The 21,119-nt window shown below is 49.1% G+C and overlaps 1 long non-coding RNA gene across 1 annotated transcript in view; it reads left to right on the top strand.

The window, feature by feature from the left end:
• Positions 1–13,969, top strand: part of LOC138370078 (uncharacterized) — a 95,427-nt gene extending 81,458 nt beyond the window's left edge. Inside the window, exon 3 of the long non-coding RNA XR_011230020.1 lies at positions 13,876–13,969. This is a non-coding gene — a long non-coding RNA (uncharacterized lncRNA). The remainder of the gene's footprint in view (positions 1–13,875) is intronic.
• Positions 13,970–21,119: the final 7,150 nt, after the last annotated feature.

Raw genomic sequence — 21,119 nt, 5'->3', positions numbered from 1 at the left:
CCTCCCTGCCACCTACTTGGCACAATAGCTCGTGTAGTAATGTGGCAGCGTCGTGTCTGGGGGTCGTAACCGCGTCTCCTCGTGCTGTTCCCCTGCTCTTATACGTCTCTCAATGGCGATTGGAACCATCAGAGTCGGCAGCAACTGTCCCCGGCCTCGCCCGCTGAATGTCCCCTATAAAGCTTCACTTGTCTATGACTACTGCCAGCTAATCGTCCTCCATTTCCGATATTTCACGTGGGGGGGAAGGGGAGGGGGTGTGTGGAAATGCAGTTCGTAGGCGCCCAGATGTATGTACACTTTGTTTTCTGTCGATTTTGAAGCCTCTTTATGGCATCAGAAGCGGTGCGAATGGGGCGTCGTCAAAAACAAAATCGCGTCGCGTCCCGATGGCGGAATGTTTCCAGATCCACTTGAGCGGCTGATGGAGAGGTGGCTGCCACCCCCCCCCCCCCCCCCATCTCCTTATGCCACACTCTCGGTCTGGGACACTTAGGTGACACCTCGCTGGGGTTCAGTCCCTGAGCCCATTATGTGCCTCTGTAACCCTTTCCACTACCGCCCACAAGATGGGTATGGGGTGCATAATAAATGAACTAAACTAAACTCGCTGCACGCACATAACACGTCTTTATAAAGCTTAGGATTAAATACATATGGACAATTTACGGGCTCACTATAGACCGTGCTACATGGACATTTCGTTCTGAGTAGCTAAATCTAAAACAACAATAACATACAAATGCACAGTTACAGCCCCACTCCTGTGCCAGGTAAGTCCACTACGGGATCACCATAGCCCGTGCTACTTGCCCCGCTCCTGTGCCAGGTAAGTCCACTACGGGCTCACCATAGCCCGTGCTACTTGCCCCGCTCCTGTGCCAGGTAAGTCCACTACGGGATCACCATAGCCCGTGCTACTTGCCCCGCTCCTGTGCCAGGTAAGTCCACTACGGGCTCACCATAGCCCGTGCTACTTGCCCCACTCCTGTGCCAGGTAAGTCCACTACGGGATCACCATAGCCCGTGCTACTTGCCCCGCTCCTGTGCCAGGTAAGTCCACTACGGGCTCACCATAGCCCGTGCTACTTGCCCCGCTCCTGTGCCAGGTAAGTCCACTACGGGATCACCATAGCCCGTGCTACTTGCCCCGCTCCTGTGCCAGGTAAGTCCACTACGGGCTCACCATAGCCCGTGCTACTTGCCCCGCTCCTGTGCCAGGTAAGTCCACTACGGGATCACCATAGCCCGTGCTACTTGCCCCGCTCCTGTGCCAGGTAAGTCCACTACGGGCTCACCATAGCCCGTGCTACTTGCCCCGCTCCTGTGCCAGGTAAGTCCACTACGGGATCACCATAGCCCGTGCTACTTGCCCCGCTCCTGTGCCAGGTAAGTTCACTACGGGATCACCATAGCCCGTGCTACTTGCCCCGCTCCTGTACCAGGTAAGTCCACTACGGGCTCACCATAGCCCGTGCTACTTGTCCCGCTCCTGTGCCACGTAAGTCCACTACGGGCTCACCATAGCCCGTGCTACTTGCCCCGCTCCTGTGCCAGGTAAGTCCACTACGGGCTCACCATAGCCCGTGCTACTTGCCCCGCTCCTGTGCCAGGTAAGTCCACTACGGGCTCACCATAGCCCGTGCTACTTGCCCCGCTCCTGTGCCAGGTAAGTCCACTACGGGATCACCATAGCCCGTGCTACTTGCCCCACTCCTGTGCCAGGTAAGTCCACTACGGGATCACCATAGCCCGTGCTACTTGCCCCACTCCTGTGCCAGGTAAGTCCACTACGGGATCACCATAGCCCGTGCTACTTGCCCCACTCCTGTGCCAGGTAAGTCCACTACGGGCTCACCATAGCCCGTGCTACTTGCCCCGCTCCTGTGCCAGGTAAGTCCACTACGGGATCACCATAGCCCGTGCTACTTGCCCCACTCCTGTGCCAGGTAAGTCCACTACGGGCTCACCATAGCCCGTGCTACTTGCCCCGCTCCTGTGCCAGGTAAGTCCACTACGGGCTCACCATAGCCCGTGCTACTTGCCCCGCTCCTGTGCCAGGTAAGTCCACTACGGGCTCACCATAGCCCGTGCTACTTGCCCCGCTCCTGTGCCAGGTAAGTCCACTACGGGCTCACCATAGCCCGTGCTACTTGCCCCGCTCCTGTGCCAGGTAAGTCTACTACGGGCTCACCATAGCCCGTGCTACTTGCCCCGCTCCTGTGCCAGGTAAGTCCACTACGGGATCACCATAGCCCGTGCTACTTGCCCCACTCCTGTGCCAGGTAAGTCCACTACGGGCTCACCATAGCCCGTGCTACTTGCCCCGCTCCTGTGCCAGGTAAGTCCACTACGGGCTCACCATAGCCCGTGCTACTTGCCCCGCCCCTGTGCCAGGTAAGTCCACTACGGGCTCACCATAGCTACTTGGACCTTTATGTTCCGAGAAGGTGAACCTAAAACAACATACTAATGCACAGCGAGACAAGGACTGCACTGAACCAGTTGTGCACAACACACAAGTACTTCAGAACCTCTCTCTCTCTCTCTCTCTCTCTCTCTCTCTCTCTCTCTCTCTCTCTCTCTCTCTCTCTCTCTCTCTCTCTCTCTGTCTCTGTCTCTCTCTCTCTCTCTCTCTCTCTGTCTCTGTCTCTCTCTCTCTCTCTCTCTCTCTCTCTCTCTCTCTCTCTGCTCTAGAAAGAGTTGAATCGTTGTGTATAAGTGTTCAGATATATATTGGGAAAGACAAAAGCGAATTTAGATTACATTAAATTTAATGAGGAAAAAAACTGGCGTTCACAATATGCTAAACTGTACTGAGTAACGATGATGTGCATTATGGAGCATTAGAATAGATTAAAACGTGCTGCGAATATGAAGAAAAGCATAATCAGTGCATTGGAATACTTTAAAAGGTAGATTGAACTTCATAAAGCTTTATTTAAAGAACGCCATTATTCGCCTGGAGGGCAGGGAATTGTCAGGGGAAGAGTGCCAAGCCATTACGACTATATGGCACTGGGAAGGGGGTCAGGATAATGGTTTGGGATGGGACAGGGAGGGAACGAATGGTACCCAACCGCTTGGACGGTCGGGGATTGAACGCCGACCTGCATGAAGCTCTACCGTCGCTCTACCGTCCAGGGGCCAGATTCACGAAAGCACTTACGCAAATACTTACGAACGTGTACATCTTTCCTCAATCTTTGACGGCTTTGGTTACATTTATTAAACAGTTTACAAGCATGAAAACTTCCCAATCAACTGTTGTTATTGTTATAAACAGCCTCCTGGTGCTTCGGAGCTCGTTACCTGTTTAATAATTGTAAACAAAGCCGCCAAAGATTGAGAAAAGATGTACAGGTTCGTAAGTGCTTGCGTAAGTACTTTCGTGAATCTGGCCCCAGCGCAAGAGGTTGGGCTATTCGCCAGAAGAGATCAGAATCTACGTGAATTCGTTTCCGAGAGTTGATAATTGTTAACAGTTAAAGAGGTGTCGGGACTTTCAGCAACCAGAGGAAGGTAATCGTACTTCTGTCTAAACCGAATTCCCAGCTACGTGAAGACCGTCCGGCTGTGTTGTGTTGCCGGGTATATTGACTCGTCATCGAGAGTTGAACAACACGGATTGAGATTATTTCGTACATTAAACGATTCGTCAGCGGTATTTAGTTTGTCGCAATGTAGCGTATGTGGTGTCATCTTGTGTTGCTGTGGTGTGGTGTTGCTGTGTCAGCTTGTGTTGTTGTGGTGTTGCTGTGTCACCTTGTGTTGTTGTCGTGTTTCTGTGTCATCTTGTCGTGTTGTGTCGTGTTGCTGTCTCAGCTTGTGGCGTCTTGCCCTCTCCTGCCTTAGATACTCCAGCTAGTGAGACTGTTGTCGGGGCTGAGAGTAAACACAGATGGTGTGGTGGTGTCCTCGTGGTGTGGTGGTGTCCTCGTGGTGGTGTCCTCGTGGTGTGGTGGTGTCCTCGTGGTGGTGTTCTCGTGGTGTGGTGGTGTCCTCGTGGTGGTGTCCTCGTGGTGTGGTGGTGCCCTCGTGGTGTGGTGGTGTTTAACAGTTACAAAATACAGGGAGGAAGATGACTAGTATTTCAACACGTACATTTTCAACACGCAAGAATATTCAAGGAATAATTTTCCCGGTTATATCCTGCGCAGACATTTTGTGTCCTCTTGGGACAGGTGGTGATGGGGTCACATGGGACAGGTGGTGTTGGGGTCACATGGGACAGGTGGTGATGGGGTCACATGGGACAGGTGGTGTTGGGGTCACATGGGACAGGTGGTGATGGGGTCACATGGGACAGGTGGTGTTGGGGTCACATGGGACAGGTGGTGTTGGGGTCACATGGGACAGGTGGTGTTGGGGTCACATGGGACAGGTGGTGTTGAGGTCACATGGGACAGGTGGTGTTTGGGGTCACATGGGACAGGTGGTGATGGGGTCACATGGGACAGGTGGTGTTGGGGTCACATGGGACAGGTGGTGTTGGGGTCACATGGGACAGGGAGTGTTGGGATCCCATAAAACAGGAAAGGTTGAGGGCCATTAACCAACTCAACCAGCCACAAGAAAGAACTAACAGTGAAGCCAGGACCCCAACTCTCCTCCAAGCCCTCAACCCCCAGCTCTCCTCCAAGCCCTCAACCCCCAGTTCTTCCCAAGCCCTCAACCCCCAGCTCTCCCCCAAGCCCTCAACCCCCAGCTCTCCCCCAAGCCCTCAACCCCCAGCTCTCCCCCAAGCCCTCAACCCCCAGCTCTCCCCAAGCCCTCAACCCCCAGCTCTCCCCCAAGCCCTCAACCCCCAGCTCTCCCCCAAGCCCTCAACCCCAGCTCTCTTCCAAGCCCTCAACCCCCAGCTCTCCCCAAGCCCTCAACCCCCAGCTCTCCCCCAAGCCCTCAACCCCCAGCTCTCCCCAAGCCCTCAACCCCCAGCTCTCCCCCAAGCCCTCAACCCCCAGCTCTCCCCCAAGCCCTCAACCCCCAGCTCTCCCCCAAGCCCTCAACCCCCAGCTCTCCCCCAAGCCCTCAACCCCCAGCTCTCCCCCAAGCCCTCAACCCCAGCTCTCTTCCAAGCCCTCAACCCCCAGCTCTCCCCAAGCCCTCAACCCCCAGCTCTCCCCCAAGCCCTCAACCCCCAGCTCTCCTCCAAGCCCTCAACCCCCAGCTCTCCCCAAGCCCTCAACCCCCAGCTCTGCCCCAAGCCTCAACCCCAGCTCAGTTTTCGAGGAAGAAGTGTTCGGTTATGGGAGGTTGTGCGCTGCACTGATGACAGAGGTTGAGGGCTGATGAATGAGAGTCTCGCGTGTGGGAGGATAGAGAGAGAGAGAGAATGAAGGCTGGGGTTAAGAAGGCGCTCGTGTGGTAATCAGAGGTTCAAGCATTGCTAAGCGCCGGTTAAGTCTGAAGTCCCCGGCTACCTACCCATCCGACAAGACCTCTCTAATCCGAACGGCGCGCGAAAACCCGTACAAACCGAACACATTAGGAACTTGGGAATGGAGGGGTGAGATGGCAGGTTGTTGGCGAGGGCTTGGTCTTGGGTGATGGCGAGGGTGGAGCGCTGGAACAAGCGGGACTCGGGACATCTGGCGATTCCTGGCCGCAAATGACAACATGTTTGTGATGATAGTGTGGATAACGCGAAAGAATGATGGATGGGCTAGAGTTCCTGACCCGACCCGTTGGTAAAGTCAGATTACACCTCGCTTGGATGGCCCTCCAGGCGCCGCTGTTGAGCTCTGAGCCGCGTCGCCAGGTCTCCCGTACCGCCAACAGCGGCTTGGATATATTCCGATTCTTTTTTATTTATTTTTACTTCATGGAGCCATACTCAGGCGTATTTCTTCTTTGGGAACATTGTCTATGCTGCCAGCTGTGTTGATACCACCACCATCCTCCCATTCCACCACCACCATCCCCCCATATCACCACCATCACCATCACCACAACTACCACCCTCACCACTATTGTTTTTTTGTTTAACATGGGTTGATTGCATCAAGTTTAACATGGGTTGATTGCATCAAGTTTAACATGGGTTGATTGCATGATTGCAGAGATTGTGATCTCTGTGTATGGGTTGATTGCATTTATACAGCTACCCAAGACAATATTATTAAGAGTTACATAGCTTGTATTGAGATGTAGGTGTGTAATACTGAAAATGTTCCATCTGGCAGGACGGTTAGTCATGCAGGGGGTGTGTGATCAACAGCCTACACTGGCAAACTCTGCATGCATGATGAGGATGTCTTCAAAACCACGAGTGAATAAAGTAGTTGCAAAGGTGCAGGCACCTCACACTGGCAGATGTGCAGTGACTGGACATTGTGTAGTGTGTGAGATGATGAACACACTCGACTTGAGAATGGTCCAGGACGGACCGAAACGTCGTCGTCCCTTCAATTTCTAGTGTGTGGTCTGGTCAACACGATGAACAAGTTCACCTTCAACACTCACTGCGGTGGTCAAGTCGTCTTCAGAATAAAAAATAATTAATTACTGATTACTTACACGACACATTCGAGGGAGGAATGATAGTATGGCAGATAAACGTGTCGTTGGCACCCGTTCATAACTACCTAACTACCGCGCATGCATCAGCGTCTCAGTCCATCTGAAAGGAACTTCTCACCCTTTAAAACTACTCAACTACTTGTTTTGAACCTCCCAACAGCATCTTAGTTCTTTTGAAGGAACTTTGGAACCGAATGAAAGTGGCGGGAAATAGTCCTTTGAGCCAGATTCCGTAATCCACTTTTAAAATGTGCATTAATCATTTTCAACAACAGTAAGTGTCAGATAAATAATACTTGGGAGCCAACATACGTGATTTATAGGCCTATATGTGTAATTTATAGGCCTATCATGCCTATAAATTGCCTTCTGCTTGGTCTTGAAGGAAGCTGGCCTCGGGTGAAAGGGGTCTGTGACGATTTCTGTCAGGAACCCGTAGGTGCGGGACCGGGCCGTCCACCTCCTGGGGCTCGTGCGGCCCCCCAGGCTCTGCTTCAGGAGGCTGGGGTCGTTCTTGCCCTTGCTGGGGTGGTTCTTCTCCGGCCCCGACCACGGCGGTCTCCGGGCTTGGAGTCTCTGTGTCTTCTTTGACCAACTTCGAGGTCAACTCCGGAGCTCACAGTTCCTGCGACGGGGCTGGAACCAATCATATTGGCGTTTGCCTTTCCATTGGAGACTTTCGACGCTGTGGAAAGAGGGGGGGGGACCTGCTGCTTGGGTAACAGCTTCTCCTCCGTTTCAACCTACCCTGGCTTTGCGCCCTGGAGAGGCCACTCCAAACCAACAACTAGAGCGCAACTTTGTAGTCTTCTGAGACTGATGGCTGCCTACTACTACATGCCTTGATACGTGATTTATAAGCCTATCGTGTCTTTATAAGTGACATTCAATATAAAGTATTATACTGGTGTCACTGTGACCAAGTCTTGTCATAAAGGTTTAAAAAATTTATAAATGAGAAAAATGATAAATGATTCATGTGAGAAACGAATCACAAACTTGACACTAACACTTCTAAATATTGATTGAATATTAGGCTAATTTATGGTAGTGAGTAAACTAATGCATTAGCTCGTAAGTTAGACACAGCTGAGTCTTTGTATAGCCTGAGTCTGTCACGTGACCTGGCCCTGCTTATGACGTCACTTCCGGGTTTTCGTTGGAATTTTGTACGATAATCACAAAAACACGCCATTAATTAATGCGTAGAAATGTCAAAACCTAGAATAATTGAACACAAATATGGACAAGAAAGGTGTGTGTGTGAGTGAACATGTGAGTGAAGAATTCACAGTCTCCGTGGTGTAGTGGTAGGACACTCGCCTGGCGTTACGCGAGCGCTGTCATGGGTTCGTATCCTGGCCGGGGAGGATTTACTGGGCGCAATTCCTTAACTGTAGCCTCTGTTTAACGCAACATTCAAATGTGTACTTGGATGAAAAAACGATTCATCGCGGCGGGGATCGTATTCCAGGGACCTGCCCGAAACGCTACGCGTACTTGTGGCTGTACAAGAATGTAACAACTCTTGTATATATCTCAAAAAAAAAAAAAAAAAAAAAAAAGAGGTCATTCAGTACACCGGCAGAACCATTGGGTATGCCCAAACGTATCATTTTAAACGAACAATAATAGACTCCATATACATCAGCAGTGGTGGCAACTTGAGTGTCTGCCAAGGTCAGGTCTTGGGAGCAGTTATGCCTTGTGAAGGCTCAAGAGGAGAGGGCGTCGACCTCACCAAGTATCTTGACTGTTTCCTTCACCGACATATTCAAGTTTTTCTTCTCTGTAACTTTGGTTCCTGGTCATATACGAGACGGTGAGGGCAGGTGGCGGCGAGACACACAGATGGTGATGATGGACAATGAGAGTAAGCGAGCGTGTGAGGCGATGAGTGACATGGTGGGAGTGACAGCGTGAGGGCTTGTGAGGACACTCACCGGAAGGTGTCCCCGCCGCCACGGGTTCGTAATCACCACCAGCGTCGCCGCCGCCGCACGCCAACACCCGCTCCATCTTCATTTGCTTACGACAAGAAGAGTAATAGAATCCCTGCAGCGTGTGACACTGTACGGAGGCCCCAGCCTGCTCCGGGGGTGGCGGAGGAGGGGGGGGGGGGACATGGAGGTAAAGGAAGCCTTGACAATCTATCCCAAGGTTATCTATCGGGGACACTAACGTCTTGTGGCACCGGTGATGCTATTGATCTCATCCGGCCACCAAGATTAGAACAGAACAGCAAAAGGCTCTCTCACAATCCTTCACTTCTCCCGGCTTACAGCATCTCAACCCCAAAACTGATCACTGTACATTGGGCCACATGACGTGACTGTTGCTACAAGTACTGTGCAACTCTTACTAATAATGCAACCTGTGCGACGCTCACTTCTGCTGCCACTAACACTTGTCAGTGTGCCTGTGCACGCGGGTCCTTACATCCCAGAAGCCAGGGACACCAGCACAACTCCTGCCAGTGTCGTATGGCCAAGAGGTAGACGCCAGACTTGGCCACACAGCTGGGCCGTGCTCACCTGCATCCCAAGAACATACATCTTCCTCCAGAGGAGAGCTGTACCCCTCAGAGGAGAGCTGTACCCCTCAGAGGAGAGCTGTACCCCTCAGAGGAGAGCTGTACCCCTCAGAGGAGAGCTGTACCCCTCAGAGGAGAGCTGTACCCCTCAGAGGAGAGCTGTACCCCTCAGAGGAGAGCTGTACCCCTCAGAGGAGAGCTGTACCCCTCAGAGGAGAGCTGTACCCCTCAGAAGAGAGCTGTACCCCTCAGAGGAGAGCTGTACCCCTCAGAGGAGAGATATACTCTCCAAGAGGACAGGTAATATTATTAATCAAAATAATCTCTTCTTCCCGGGAAAAGAGATGTATTTAGCCGACAATAGCTGGCTGAAAATTAGACACCGACCGACACATCTGAAAACAGTGGAAGTGACGACGTTTCGGTTCGTCTTGGACCGTTATCAGTTCTGGACCTTTACACACCTTCATTCAGTCGTTTCCAACTGGATATGTAGTGGCAGCGCTCTCAATGGTCCATCCATTGAGACTAATCGGTCCAGCGACGGCCTCGCTTCTTGCAAGGTCGGCGTTGGAAGGTCACTCGTATCCCTTTCAAGCACTATATAGCACTTGAACAGCATTAGCTTAGTGCTTTTTCCTGGTAATTGCCTAATTGTGCTTTCGACAAATGAAGGCGGTGTGCTCCAGTAATCTATGAACCTGCAGGCGAGGAAGTTCCTTACTTCATTTCTTTCCCTTCGTTTCATACCGTAGTTTCTCGTTGTCGAAGCAACCTGCACCTCTCGTAACTCTTGAGTGTTTCAGAGTATCATATTTCTCTAGTAACTTTTAAGTTCTGGATCATGTCTCCTCATTGGCCGCACTTCAAGGAAACAAGTTTAGTTATTGTGGAGTGTTGCAAGAGTGGGTTGACTAGAAACTCCCTTATACTCCTCTTCACCCACCCCCTACTCCCTCCTCCTTCTCCACCTTCTACCACTTCCTCCATCCTACCTCCTCCTCCACTTCCTCCATCCTACCTCCTCCTACCTCCTCCTCCACTTCCTCCATCCTACCTCCTCCTACCTCCTCCTTCACTTCCTCCATCCTACCTCCTCCTCCACTTCCTCTATCTTTCCCCCCTCTTCCATATTCGTCCTCCTTAGCATCTTCCTTTCCACCACCTCCTGTAGTCGTTTCAGGACCGCCAATTTGGCCTGGACAATGAGAAGTACCATATATAAATAATGATAGTGTTGATGTCCGCCAAGAATGATTGATGTATCGATGTCATGGCTCACACTGCATGAACTGGCCGCTCCATGTGCTTCAACCTTATCTTCACTCTGCCACTTACCTCCTTTCGGGCTACAATCTCTTGGCTGGTTGGTGTGCTGGCTGGCTGGCTGGCCGGCTGACTGGCTGGCTGGCTTGCTGGATGGCTAGTTGGTTGATTGGTTGATCGACTGGCTGGTTGGCTGTCTGGCTGGCTGTTTGGCAGGCTGGCTGGCTGGCTGGCTGTCTGGCTGTCTGGCTGGCTGGCTGGCTGGCTGGCTGGCTGGCTGGTTGGTTGATCGACTGGCTGGCTGGCTTGCTGGCTGGCTCGCTGACTGGCTGGCTAGCTGGCTGGCTAGTTGGTTGAATGGTTGATCGACTGGCTGGCTGGCTGTCTGGTTGGCTGGCTGGCTGGCTGGCTGACTGGTTGGTTGGCTGGCTGACTGGCTGGCTGGCTAATTGGTTGATTGGTTGATCGACTGGCTGGCTGTCTGGCAGGCTGACTGGCTGGCTGGCTGGCTGGCTAGCTGGCTGGCTAGATGACTGACTGACTGACGAACTGTCTCTCTGTGTGGCTGCCATCAAGCCCACACAGCAGAGTGCTCCAGCTGCCTCACGGTGCTGCCTGCGAGGGCGGGCAGCGGTGCTGGGGCGGGTGCATGCTCCGGCGTACAGCAATATCTGGATGATGACAGTGTAGATGAGGCTGCTGATGATTGATGAGGTCTTAACACCAGTGGCCAGATTGCATGAAACCTTGAAATTGCAGGTTCAAGACTTTTTTCTATATATATACTTTCCAGTATGTAGTTAGCCTTCGCGGAGGAATGTTCGGGTTATTGAAGTCATTTTGGTCTGTCTGTCTGTCTGCCTGTCTGCCTGTCTTATCTGTCTGTCTGCGGTGTTCGGGTTATTGAAGTCATTTTGGTCTGTCTATCTGTCTGCCTGTCTTATCTGTCTGTCTGCGGTGTTCGGGTTATTGAAGTCATTTTGGTCTGGCTGTCTGTCTGTCTGTCTGCCTGTCTTATCTGTCTGTCTGCGGTGTTCGGGTTATTGAAGTCATTTTGGTCTGGCTGTCTGTCTGTCTGTCTGCCTGTCTTATCTGTCTGTCTGCGGTGTTTCAACTGATAAATGTATTTAGTGTTATGGCGCCTCCTGAACAGACACCTTCACGATTATTGCAACATAACTTTTTGTGATCTGCATTGCAACATCACGTTGAGGAGATGCAAAGGTTTTCCTTAGATGCAATAGACAATTTCTCAACTATTGACCAACTGACACAGTCGGCTATTTCCTAAGCACCCCGTGACGTTCATGTGACGTCAGCTTCTCCCACAAAGGCTCACATAGTTTCTCTGATATCAGATTAACAAATTAATATATATTCAATTCCAGCACATTCATGTATACATAAATACTCTTAAATATTGCTAAATAAGGGAAGATACCATTCGCATAATCTTAAAACGTGCGATTAATTTCACGTGAATCTCACTTAGCTTCCACCTTAGCCTTAGCATCTCACCTCACTTCTCTTATCTCACTTACTCTGTTACCTAGCAGTAAAATAGGTACCTGGGTGTTAGTCAGCTGTCACGGGCTGCTTCCTGGGGGTGGAGGCCTGGTCGAGGACCGGGCCGCGGGGACACTAAAAAGTCCCGAAATCATCTCAAGATAACCTCAAGATAGCTCAAGGTAACCTCAGGGTAGCAGGAGCTGCAGCCATCTTCACCACACACAGCAGTAAACAGTGTCAACAGTTGCAGTCAACATTGGTCACAAAAAATAACAGGAAGTCATAGAGAAGAATGATCAAAATAACAATGTTTAAGTACCGGGGAAATGTTCATGTCAGGCAAAGAGAACCTGAACACACAAGCCCCAGATAATTCTATATCACTTAAAGAGTTATGTCAACTATGTAACACGACAATTAGTAAACGCAGCAACACACACCGATAAGGAAATTAAATACAAATACGGTCATTTACTCTGAGCAAGGAATGATGTGGGTGTGAGGTGATCACAGGTGGGAATTACTCTCCTCAGTTTGAAAATGAACCTTCTATCACCAGGGTGTGAGACCCAGAGTACAGTGCATCTATACTTCCCACCTATGGATGTAGATATCAGTTTTTCTTCGAGGAATGCTTGTGGCTCAGACACACGCTTCTCCAACACCTGGAAGTGTTTCCTGTCTTGGATTAACCAACCCATCCTAATGTTTAAGATAGTACCTATTGTGACAGTCGTCAATAGTCACGAATTCGTACGTACTTAGCTTTTAGATACTAGTATACTGACTAGTAAGGAATTCTTTTAAAATAAATGAAACCATAACACAAACTTAAATATTCCTAGGCCTAGTATAGCACACATATGTACTATATTAGGCCTCATATCGTGTATTAGACCTAGGAAGGTTAAGTTAGGTTAGTTTAGTTTGTCAAAGTAACACAAGTAAAAAATAGTTTTCCGATTTGTCCAAGTTAATAGTTCACCTTGGTACATTCTAATTTCGTGTTGTACGTCAGTATATACGTCAGTTGTACGTATACTATGGTGAGGATTTCACTTTACATATCGTACCTTATGCCTTGCTTTTTTCCTCTAAGATTTTCTTCTCCTCACCGCTCTCTTGCCTATTTATTGTCTTTTAACTCTTTCCTTAGTGGTAAGTCCACTACGGGCTCATAATAGCCCGTACTACTTGCGCCGCTCCTGTGCCAGGTAAGTTACGGGCTCACCATAGCCCGTGCTACTTGCGCCGCTCCTGTGCCAGGTGAGTTACGGGCTCATAATAGCCCGTACTACTTGCGCCGCTCCTGTGCCAGGTAAGTTACGGGCTCACCATAGCCCGTGCTACTTGCGCCGCTCCTGTGCCAGGTGAGTTACGGGCTCACCATAGCCCGTGCTACTTGCGCCGCTCCTGTGCCAGGTGAGTTACGGGCTCACCATAGCCCGTGCTACTTGCCTTGCTCCTGTGCCAGGTGAGTTACGGGCTCACCATAGCCCATGCTACTTGGAACTTGTTCCGAATAGCTGAATCTATAACAACAACAACAACAACAACAACCTTCCCTCATCACAATCAACTTGAGAATGGTCCAGGACGAACCGAAACGTCGTTGTCCCTTCACTTTCTAGTGTGTGATTTGGTCAACAATATATACTATGGTCCTGATTGTTACTATCAGTACTACTAGAGGAGGAGGACGGGCTGTGGTTAACGCCTGGAGATGTGGTGGTGCTGTGGTGGCGACGCCGGGAAGAGCACACGATGTTAGCACCAAGTTGACTCCACGCTTCCTGCCTTCCTATTTTGTCAGGGAACGTTGTAATGAGGGAGTTCCTATCACTCCAGACGTCTTTTATAAATTAACTGTCTTCTAAGATGATATACTAACTTTTGGAGGCGATGAGTCACAATAACGTGGCTGAAGTTTGTTGACCAGACCACACACTAGAAAATGAAGGGACGACGACGTTTCGATCCGTTCTGGACCATTCTGAAGTCGATTGTGACTTGACTTTACTAACTTTTGGAATCGTTTCTTGCAGAGTCGGCGATCGATCCCCGATGGTGCAAGTGGCTAAGCACCGTTCCCTCACTTCGTCCTCATATCCCAGCTCTGCTCTTTTCAACATATTCTTGGTAAGTGTTTCCTATAATAATTACCTTGTCCTACCTTCTGTGTTGAATAGTACCTTCTGACTATGAGTGATGAGAGATTTCAACCATGTCAAGGTAGACTGGGAAAATAAAGAACCACATAGGGGTGCAAATACATGGAGAGCTAAACTATTGGAAGCTGCAATGAGAAACTTTTCTAAACCAACATGTCAGGAGACTCGCAGTAATGTGGGGTAATGACTAACCAGCTAGACCTGACCTGATGCTCACTCTCAACGAATCAGACATAAGGGAAGTCAATTTGGAAGCCCACGTAGGAAGGGAACTATCAGGGGGAAAGCACCAAGCCATTACAACTATATAGCACTGGGAAGGGGTAAGGATAAGGATTTGGGATGGGACGGGGGGAAAGGAATGGTACCCAACCACTTGGACGGTCGGGGATTGAACGCCGACTTGCAAGAAGCGAGACCGTCGCTCTACCGTCCGACCCAAGTGGTTGGACAGCCCACGTAGGAATAACTCATTACTCTGTACTGACGTTTGAGTCTCTAGAGGAAGTAGGAATAACCAATTCGTGGAAGGGACCAAAAAGTAAGGGACTCTATGAGAGAACTCTCATGAAAAAGCACATACGAGACACGATTTATACTTCACCACCCACAAGATGATTGGAGGTAGTAAGCAAGTTTTGACCCTTTCCAAAAGGTGAAAAACCACAAGCTAAGAAGGAACCCATGGTTTAAGGCAAGAATACAAGGAACAAAACAGAAAAGAAAAAGTGCACGAAGAGCCTACAGGAACACACACAGTAAAGGGAGGAACTGGGGCACCAGAAATAAAACCACCTCAGTGTAAAAATAGAGATCGAGAGGCAATTTCAAAGCGATATAGCAGTTAAAGCAACACACACACACACACACACACACACACACACACACACACACACACACACACACACACACACACACACACACACACACACACACACACACACACACACATCGCCAATAAAACAGCACTTCCCCAGTGCAACAAATCCGCCAATATCTCATCATACTAACATATCCCGACTGATAATGGCGGCATATTAGCATATTTTCACGGTGAGCGGAACTCTTTGGTGGCGGTGACGGGCGTCCTTGTGTCAGGCGGCCGGAGTCAACCAATATTCAATTATTCACGTTACTTAACTGTGATGAGATATACATAAATTATACAGAGGCGTACTGGGTCGTACAGCAGTGGTGGGAGGGGTGAGGGAGATGGGAAGGGGAGAGGTGAGGGAGAAGGGAAGGGAGATAGAGATGGAAGGGGTGAGGAAGGGGAGGGGTGATGGGTGGGGTGGAGGTTGGTGCAACACGCATAGGAGATGGGTGGAAAACAAGAGGGAGTGCTGTGGTGGCAGTGATGGTAGTGGTGCTGTGGTGGTGGTTATGGTTGTGGTGGTTGTGGTGGTGGTGGTGGTGGCGTACTGTACCGGGTATGGTGTCCCCCGGTTGGACTTGTGAGGCTACTGGTGGTCTGTGAGACGCCCCGCGATACCCCTCACGACACCCGACACCCAACACCTGACACCCGAACACGCCCCCACACCCACACTACACCCAACACTGATTTACCAACCCCATCAACCCACCCTTCCATTCATCCTAAACCCTCCCACTCACGGAGGACTGGGCCGGTAGATTGGGATGGAGGAGGAGCGGGGGGTTATGTAGGAATGGGAGGAAGGTAAGGTGGAATGGACTGAGGAATAGGGATTGAAGGAAGGAAAGAAGCGATACGTACCTCTTGATAAGATCATTATCTGGAGAAAGGTACGAAAGTATGGCTATATAGAGTTTGGAATGGATAAGAGAAGGAGCCGAGATATGAGGACGGAGTGTGGGAAGGGTGCCTAGCCGCGGCCACCATCAGGGGTCCACTCCACAATGTGTAGAACACAATATGTAGGTGAACAGACCTCTAACCATGTCTGTGTAAGACACAGGAGAGTGTATGTATGTTGGTTACCGTTGTAAAAACACTTCAATCACCTTCTGTTGTCGGATGCTCAATGACTACACTATGTGATGTCCACCAGATCTCTAAACCTGTCTATGGAGGACAGAAGAAAATTTATATATGCTGGCTACCACTGGAAATTAATGATCTGTGGTAAAAATTAGCTAAAAAATAATATTTTGAAGCACTGCACACTTTACGTCTCTTCCTTCCAGTGTATTTATCTGGATACTCCTTCACGCAATTTGCGACTGAATTCCAATTTCCGGCTGAAGTCTCGACTTTGTAAAGAAGGCTCTTGGCAGAACTGTGTCAAACGCTTTATGTAAGTCTTTGACGTCTTAACCTGTCCATCCTTTCCTGCTTCATCGTCGTCACCTTATCATGGAGCTCGTTCAGTTTGTCACGGAGAACTTCCCTTAGATTAGTGTGTGTGTGTGTGTGTGTGTGTGTGTGTGTGTGTGTGTGTGTGTGTGTGTGTGTGTGTGTGTGTGTGTATTCACCTAGTTGTGCTTGCGGGGGTTGAGCTTTGCTCTTTCGGCCCGCCTCTCAACTGTCAATCAACTGTTTCTACTACTACTACTTTTTGTGTGTGTGTGTGTGTGTGTGTGTGTGTGTGTGTGTGTGTGTGTGTGTGTGTGTGTGTGTGTGTGTGTGTACGCGCGCGTGTGTGTGTGTGTGTGTGTGTGTGTGTACGCGCGCGAGAAAGAGAGAGGGAAGAGCCACTTACCCGCGTCTCATCCTTCTCTATGATGGACAACGTGAGTAACATTCCCGTCTAGTATTTCCCCCAGTTCTTTCCCCCTCCCAAGGGCCGCCTCGCCCCGAGGCCCCGGTAAAATACTCGGGCAGGGTAATAGGACTCCAGCGCCTCCACACGTCTTCCTGGACGCCCCACTGGATGACTGCCTCTGGACGATCTCACCAGCAGGAGAACACTCAGGCCCCTACAGCCTGCTTCAGCCTGCTTCTGCTGGTCTAGCCGCGTTCCACCAGTGAAGAAACACATGTAAACACAGAATAAACCTTGACCAGAATATTCTATGGAGAGGACGTCCCTCTCCTGGGACGGGAGCCGGTCGGCCGAGCGGACAGCACGCTGGACTTGTGATCCTGTGGTCCTGGGTTCGATCCCAGGCGCCGGCGAGAAACAATGGGCAGAGTTTCTTTCACCCTATGTCCCTGTTACCTAGCAGTAAAATAGGTACCTGGGTGTTAGTCAGCTGTCACGGGCTGCTTCCTGGGGGTGGAGGCCTGGTCGAGGACCGGGCCGCGGGGACACTAAAGCCCCGAAATCATCTCAAGATAACCTCAAGATAACCTCCTTGTCGCTTGGGTGGGTGTGGAGCAAGGCTAGTAACTACGTGACTCACTTTAGATGTAAAGCGCCTTGTATAGAGACTGTTGTGAGCCTCTTGTTGAATCACTTGTGATCAAATCCACAAGGGCCGTGACGAGGATTCGAACCTGCGTCCGAGAGCATCCCAGACGCTGCCTTAATCGACTGAGCTACGACAAGTCCACAAATCCTTGTGGATTTGTTCATTTGATTCATCACGCTATTGTGATTTCTGTGTATAATCACTTGTGATATAAAAATATTATTGATATGTATATATATATATATATATATATATATATATATATATATATATATATATATATATATATATATATATATATATGTGTGTGTGTGTGTATATATATATGTATGTATGTATATATATATATATATATATATATATATATATATATATATATATATATATATATATACATACATATATATATATATATATATATATATATATATATATATATATATATATATATATATATATATATATATATGTACATGTTTATATAATATTAACAATTGTGTAACTAGCTTCACAAGAGTGTCACTTGCTTAACTAAACGAACTGTGAGGTTCAGTTCCTGAACCCATTATGTGCCTCTGTAACCCTTTCCACCACCACCCACACAATGAAGTGGTAGATTTTTGGAATGAATGTGACCTTTGGTCGCGAAAGGTGATGCTACCTTACCTTGAGGTTACCTTGAGGTGCTTCCGGGGCTTTGCGTCCCCGCGGCCCGGTCGTCGACCAGGCCTCCTGGTTGCTGGACTGATCAACCAGGCTGTTGGACGCGGCTGTTCGCAGCCTGACGTATGAGTCACAGCCTGGTTGATCAGGTATCCTTTGGAGGTGCTTATCCAGTTCTCTCTTGAACACTGTGAGGGGACTGCTAGTACAAAAATCCTCGAATCCACCACTGATCAAACCAGATTGCAAATCCTGGAAGCCATAGTTATAAATTTAAAAAAAGACCCACGGTATATATATACAAAATAAAGACTTGACTTCACTTCGAGACTGTGACCCAGATCTCGCCACACCCAGAACCAGTTGATTGACGGTTGAGAGGCGGGACCAAAGAGCCAAAGTTAAACCCCCGCAAGCATCTAGGTGAGTCTATCACCGGATGACGACTTCGTCTCTACCTAGAGGTTTTCCTGCCCACCCAGAGTGTCAGCCCAACTCTCTCTGCCTGTTTGATCCACCACATCACCTCTCGCTCTACTCCCGTGAACCCTTCACGTGGTTATTGACCCCAACATCGTATCGACTTGATACAATGACTTGAGAATGGTCCAGGATGGACCGAAACGTCGTCGTCCCTTCAACTTCTAGTGTGTGGTCGGGTCAACAAACATCGTACATCATGTATTTATTCTTTACCTGAAGATGTTTCAGAGAGGAACGAAACGTTGTAAAGAATAATCTTTCAATAATTACTCGTGGCTTTTTGTTATTATGACTTATGGTAAAATAATTACCTTTCTGAATGCTGATGCTAAGAAAACAGTTAGAAGCGTAAAAAGTTTGCATTATAAGATAAGTTATATATATATATATATATATATATATATATATATATATATATATATATATATATATATATATATATATATATATATGTATATATATAATGTATGTGTATTTTTATGGGGTGGGGAGAGGGAGGTGTAAATGTTGTGAGTTTCGGGTATGGTGAAAGATGCTCATAGGAGAGTTATTGGCAAGGGTGATGGAGCGCCGTGCGGGTGTCGTGCTACACCGACCCTCAGCCTTCCCACACTACACACTCCTGCCGCGCGTTTTCGCGGGGAAATTTCTTAGCGGGGAGTCGAAACCAGAGCCAAGAAAATCGCAATTATATCACCAGTCGCCGCTGGCAAGGGTACAAGCGTTTGAGTGATTGCCTTGCAAGACAGCCGGCCCGTCTGCCTGCCTGAGAGGGAGAGGACGAGGGGTAGCAGGAGGTGGTGTGGAGAGAGAGCTTGCTGGAACATAGCATGGTGGAGGCAATGCGAGGCGGCCGCCCCCCGCCGCGCCGCGGGGTTAGGCGGTTACTTATAGATATTCATTTGTTTCCTGCTGTGCGCGCGCCCGGGAATGGCGCCAGCGTTGCCAAGGCGGTGGTGGACCCTGGAAGATGAGGAGGGTGTTGGCGGAGGGAGGGGGAGGGGGGGGGGAGATATTTTATATATCCGTGGCATGTTTGTGGTGCTGGCGGGGTTTTTTCCCAGCAGGGGAAGATAATCGTACATTTAATGACCGCGCGTCTCTCTACAATGACAATCAAAATTGCCTTTAAGAACACATATAAATAAATACTTTTCCATTGGCATTAGCCTCTTCTCGTCCCAAGGTACAAATATTGGACCTGATGTCTGAAACAGTCAGTCCTCCTCCTGTAGGGGAAAAAGACCACCACCTGAGACACACACAAACTCCTCGGGTTTGTAAAGCAAATCGACCGTAGATATAATCTAAACATGCAAAGAACAAAACTAATCCAAGAGTATTGGCCTAATCCGGAGTGTTGGTAATACTGACACTCAATACTATTTAATACAGCTGTAAATAACATCACCTAATTGTATGCTGCTGTCACCGCTGATTGTATCTGCGACTCTCTAGGCGTCGTGGTGGTTGTTGGGTGGCGGGGGGGGGGGTGATTGTTGGGATGATTGGGGCGGGGTGATTGTTGGGATGATTGGGGGGGATTGTTGGGATGATTGGGGGGGATTGTTGGGATGATTGGGGCGGGGATGATGAAGTGAGGCTGATGAGGGGAGGGAGGGAACTATCAGGGCAAAACTCAAAGCCATTACGATTATATAGCCCTTGGAAGGGATCAGGATAAGGATTTGGAATGGAACGGGGGAGGAAGGGGTGGGGGGAAGAAGGAACGGTGTCAAACCACTTGCGAACGGTCGGGGATTGAACGCTGACCTGCATGAAGCGAGACTGTCGCTCTACCGTCCAGCCCAAGTGATTGAGCGTGAGGTTGAGTGAATGTTTAATTTTTATACGGGGGAAATCAATGTTTTTTTCCATATAATTCTCCATATAATTTTTTATCTGGAGAAATCTACCTTGTGTTTACTCTGTCTACCTTGTGTTTACTCTGTCTACCTTGTGTTTACTCTGTCTACCTTGTGTTTACTCTGTCTACCTTGTGTTTACTCTGTCTACCTTGTGTTTTACCGCGTGTCTACCTTCTATCTACCTTGTGTTGATTCCGGGGATCCATGCCTTCGCGGCCCTGTCTCCTAATTGGTGGCAGCTACTTGTAGTCTGACATGAGTCACATAATCCGATCTCACTGGGCTCTGCAGAGTCATTAGGTGTATTAAGTGGTTGTATAGAGTTATTAGGTGTATTAAGTGGTTGTATAGAGTTATTAGGTGTGTTATGTGGTGTTATAGAGTCACCACGTGTGTTAAAAGGTGTTATAGAGACAACATTACCATTGTCTCTGTGTTTACTAACAAAGAACCTGACACATTACATCTGAACAAATCAACTGAAGTGGTGATGAGAAGTTGACCAGTTCGGCGACTGGAAGTGATCAGCCTACTGAGCAGTTGGAGAAAATTTTCAACCCAACGAGTTATTGATGGCAAGACAAAGTATTGACCTCTCATGTGGTTATAGACCTTCTGCAGTTTTATCTGCTCTAATGGGCAGATGCTGCCCATTAGACTCTGCTCCACCTCATCCACCACCACCATCACCTCATCTACCACCACCTCCTCATCCACCACCACCTCATCCACCACCATCACCTCATCCACCACCACCTCATCTACCAC

Source organism: Procambarus clarkii, chromosome 30 (genome assembly GCF_040958095.1).
Source record: "Procambarus clarkii isolate CNS0578487 chromosome 30, FALCON_Pclarkii_2.0, whole genome shotgun sequence".
Lineage (NCBI taxonomy): Eukaryota > Metazoa > Arthropoda > Malacostraca > Decapoda > Cambaridae > Procambarus > Procambarus clarkii.
This window is presented reverse-complemented; position numbering and strand designations above follow the sequence as displayed.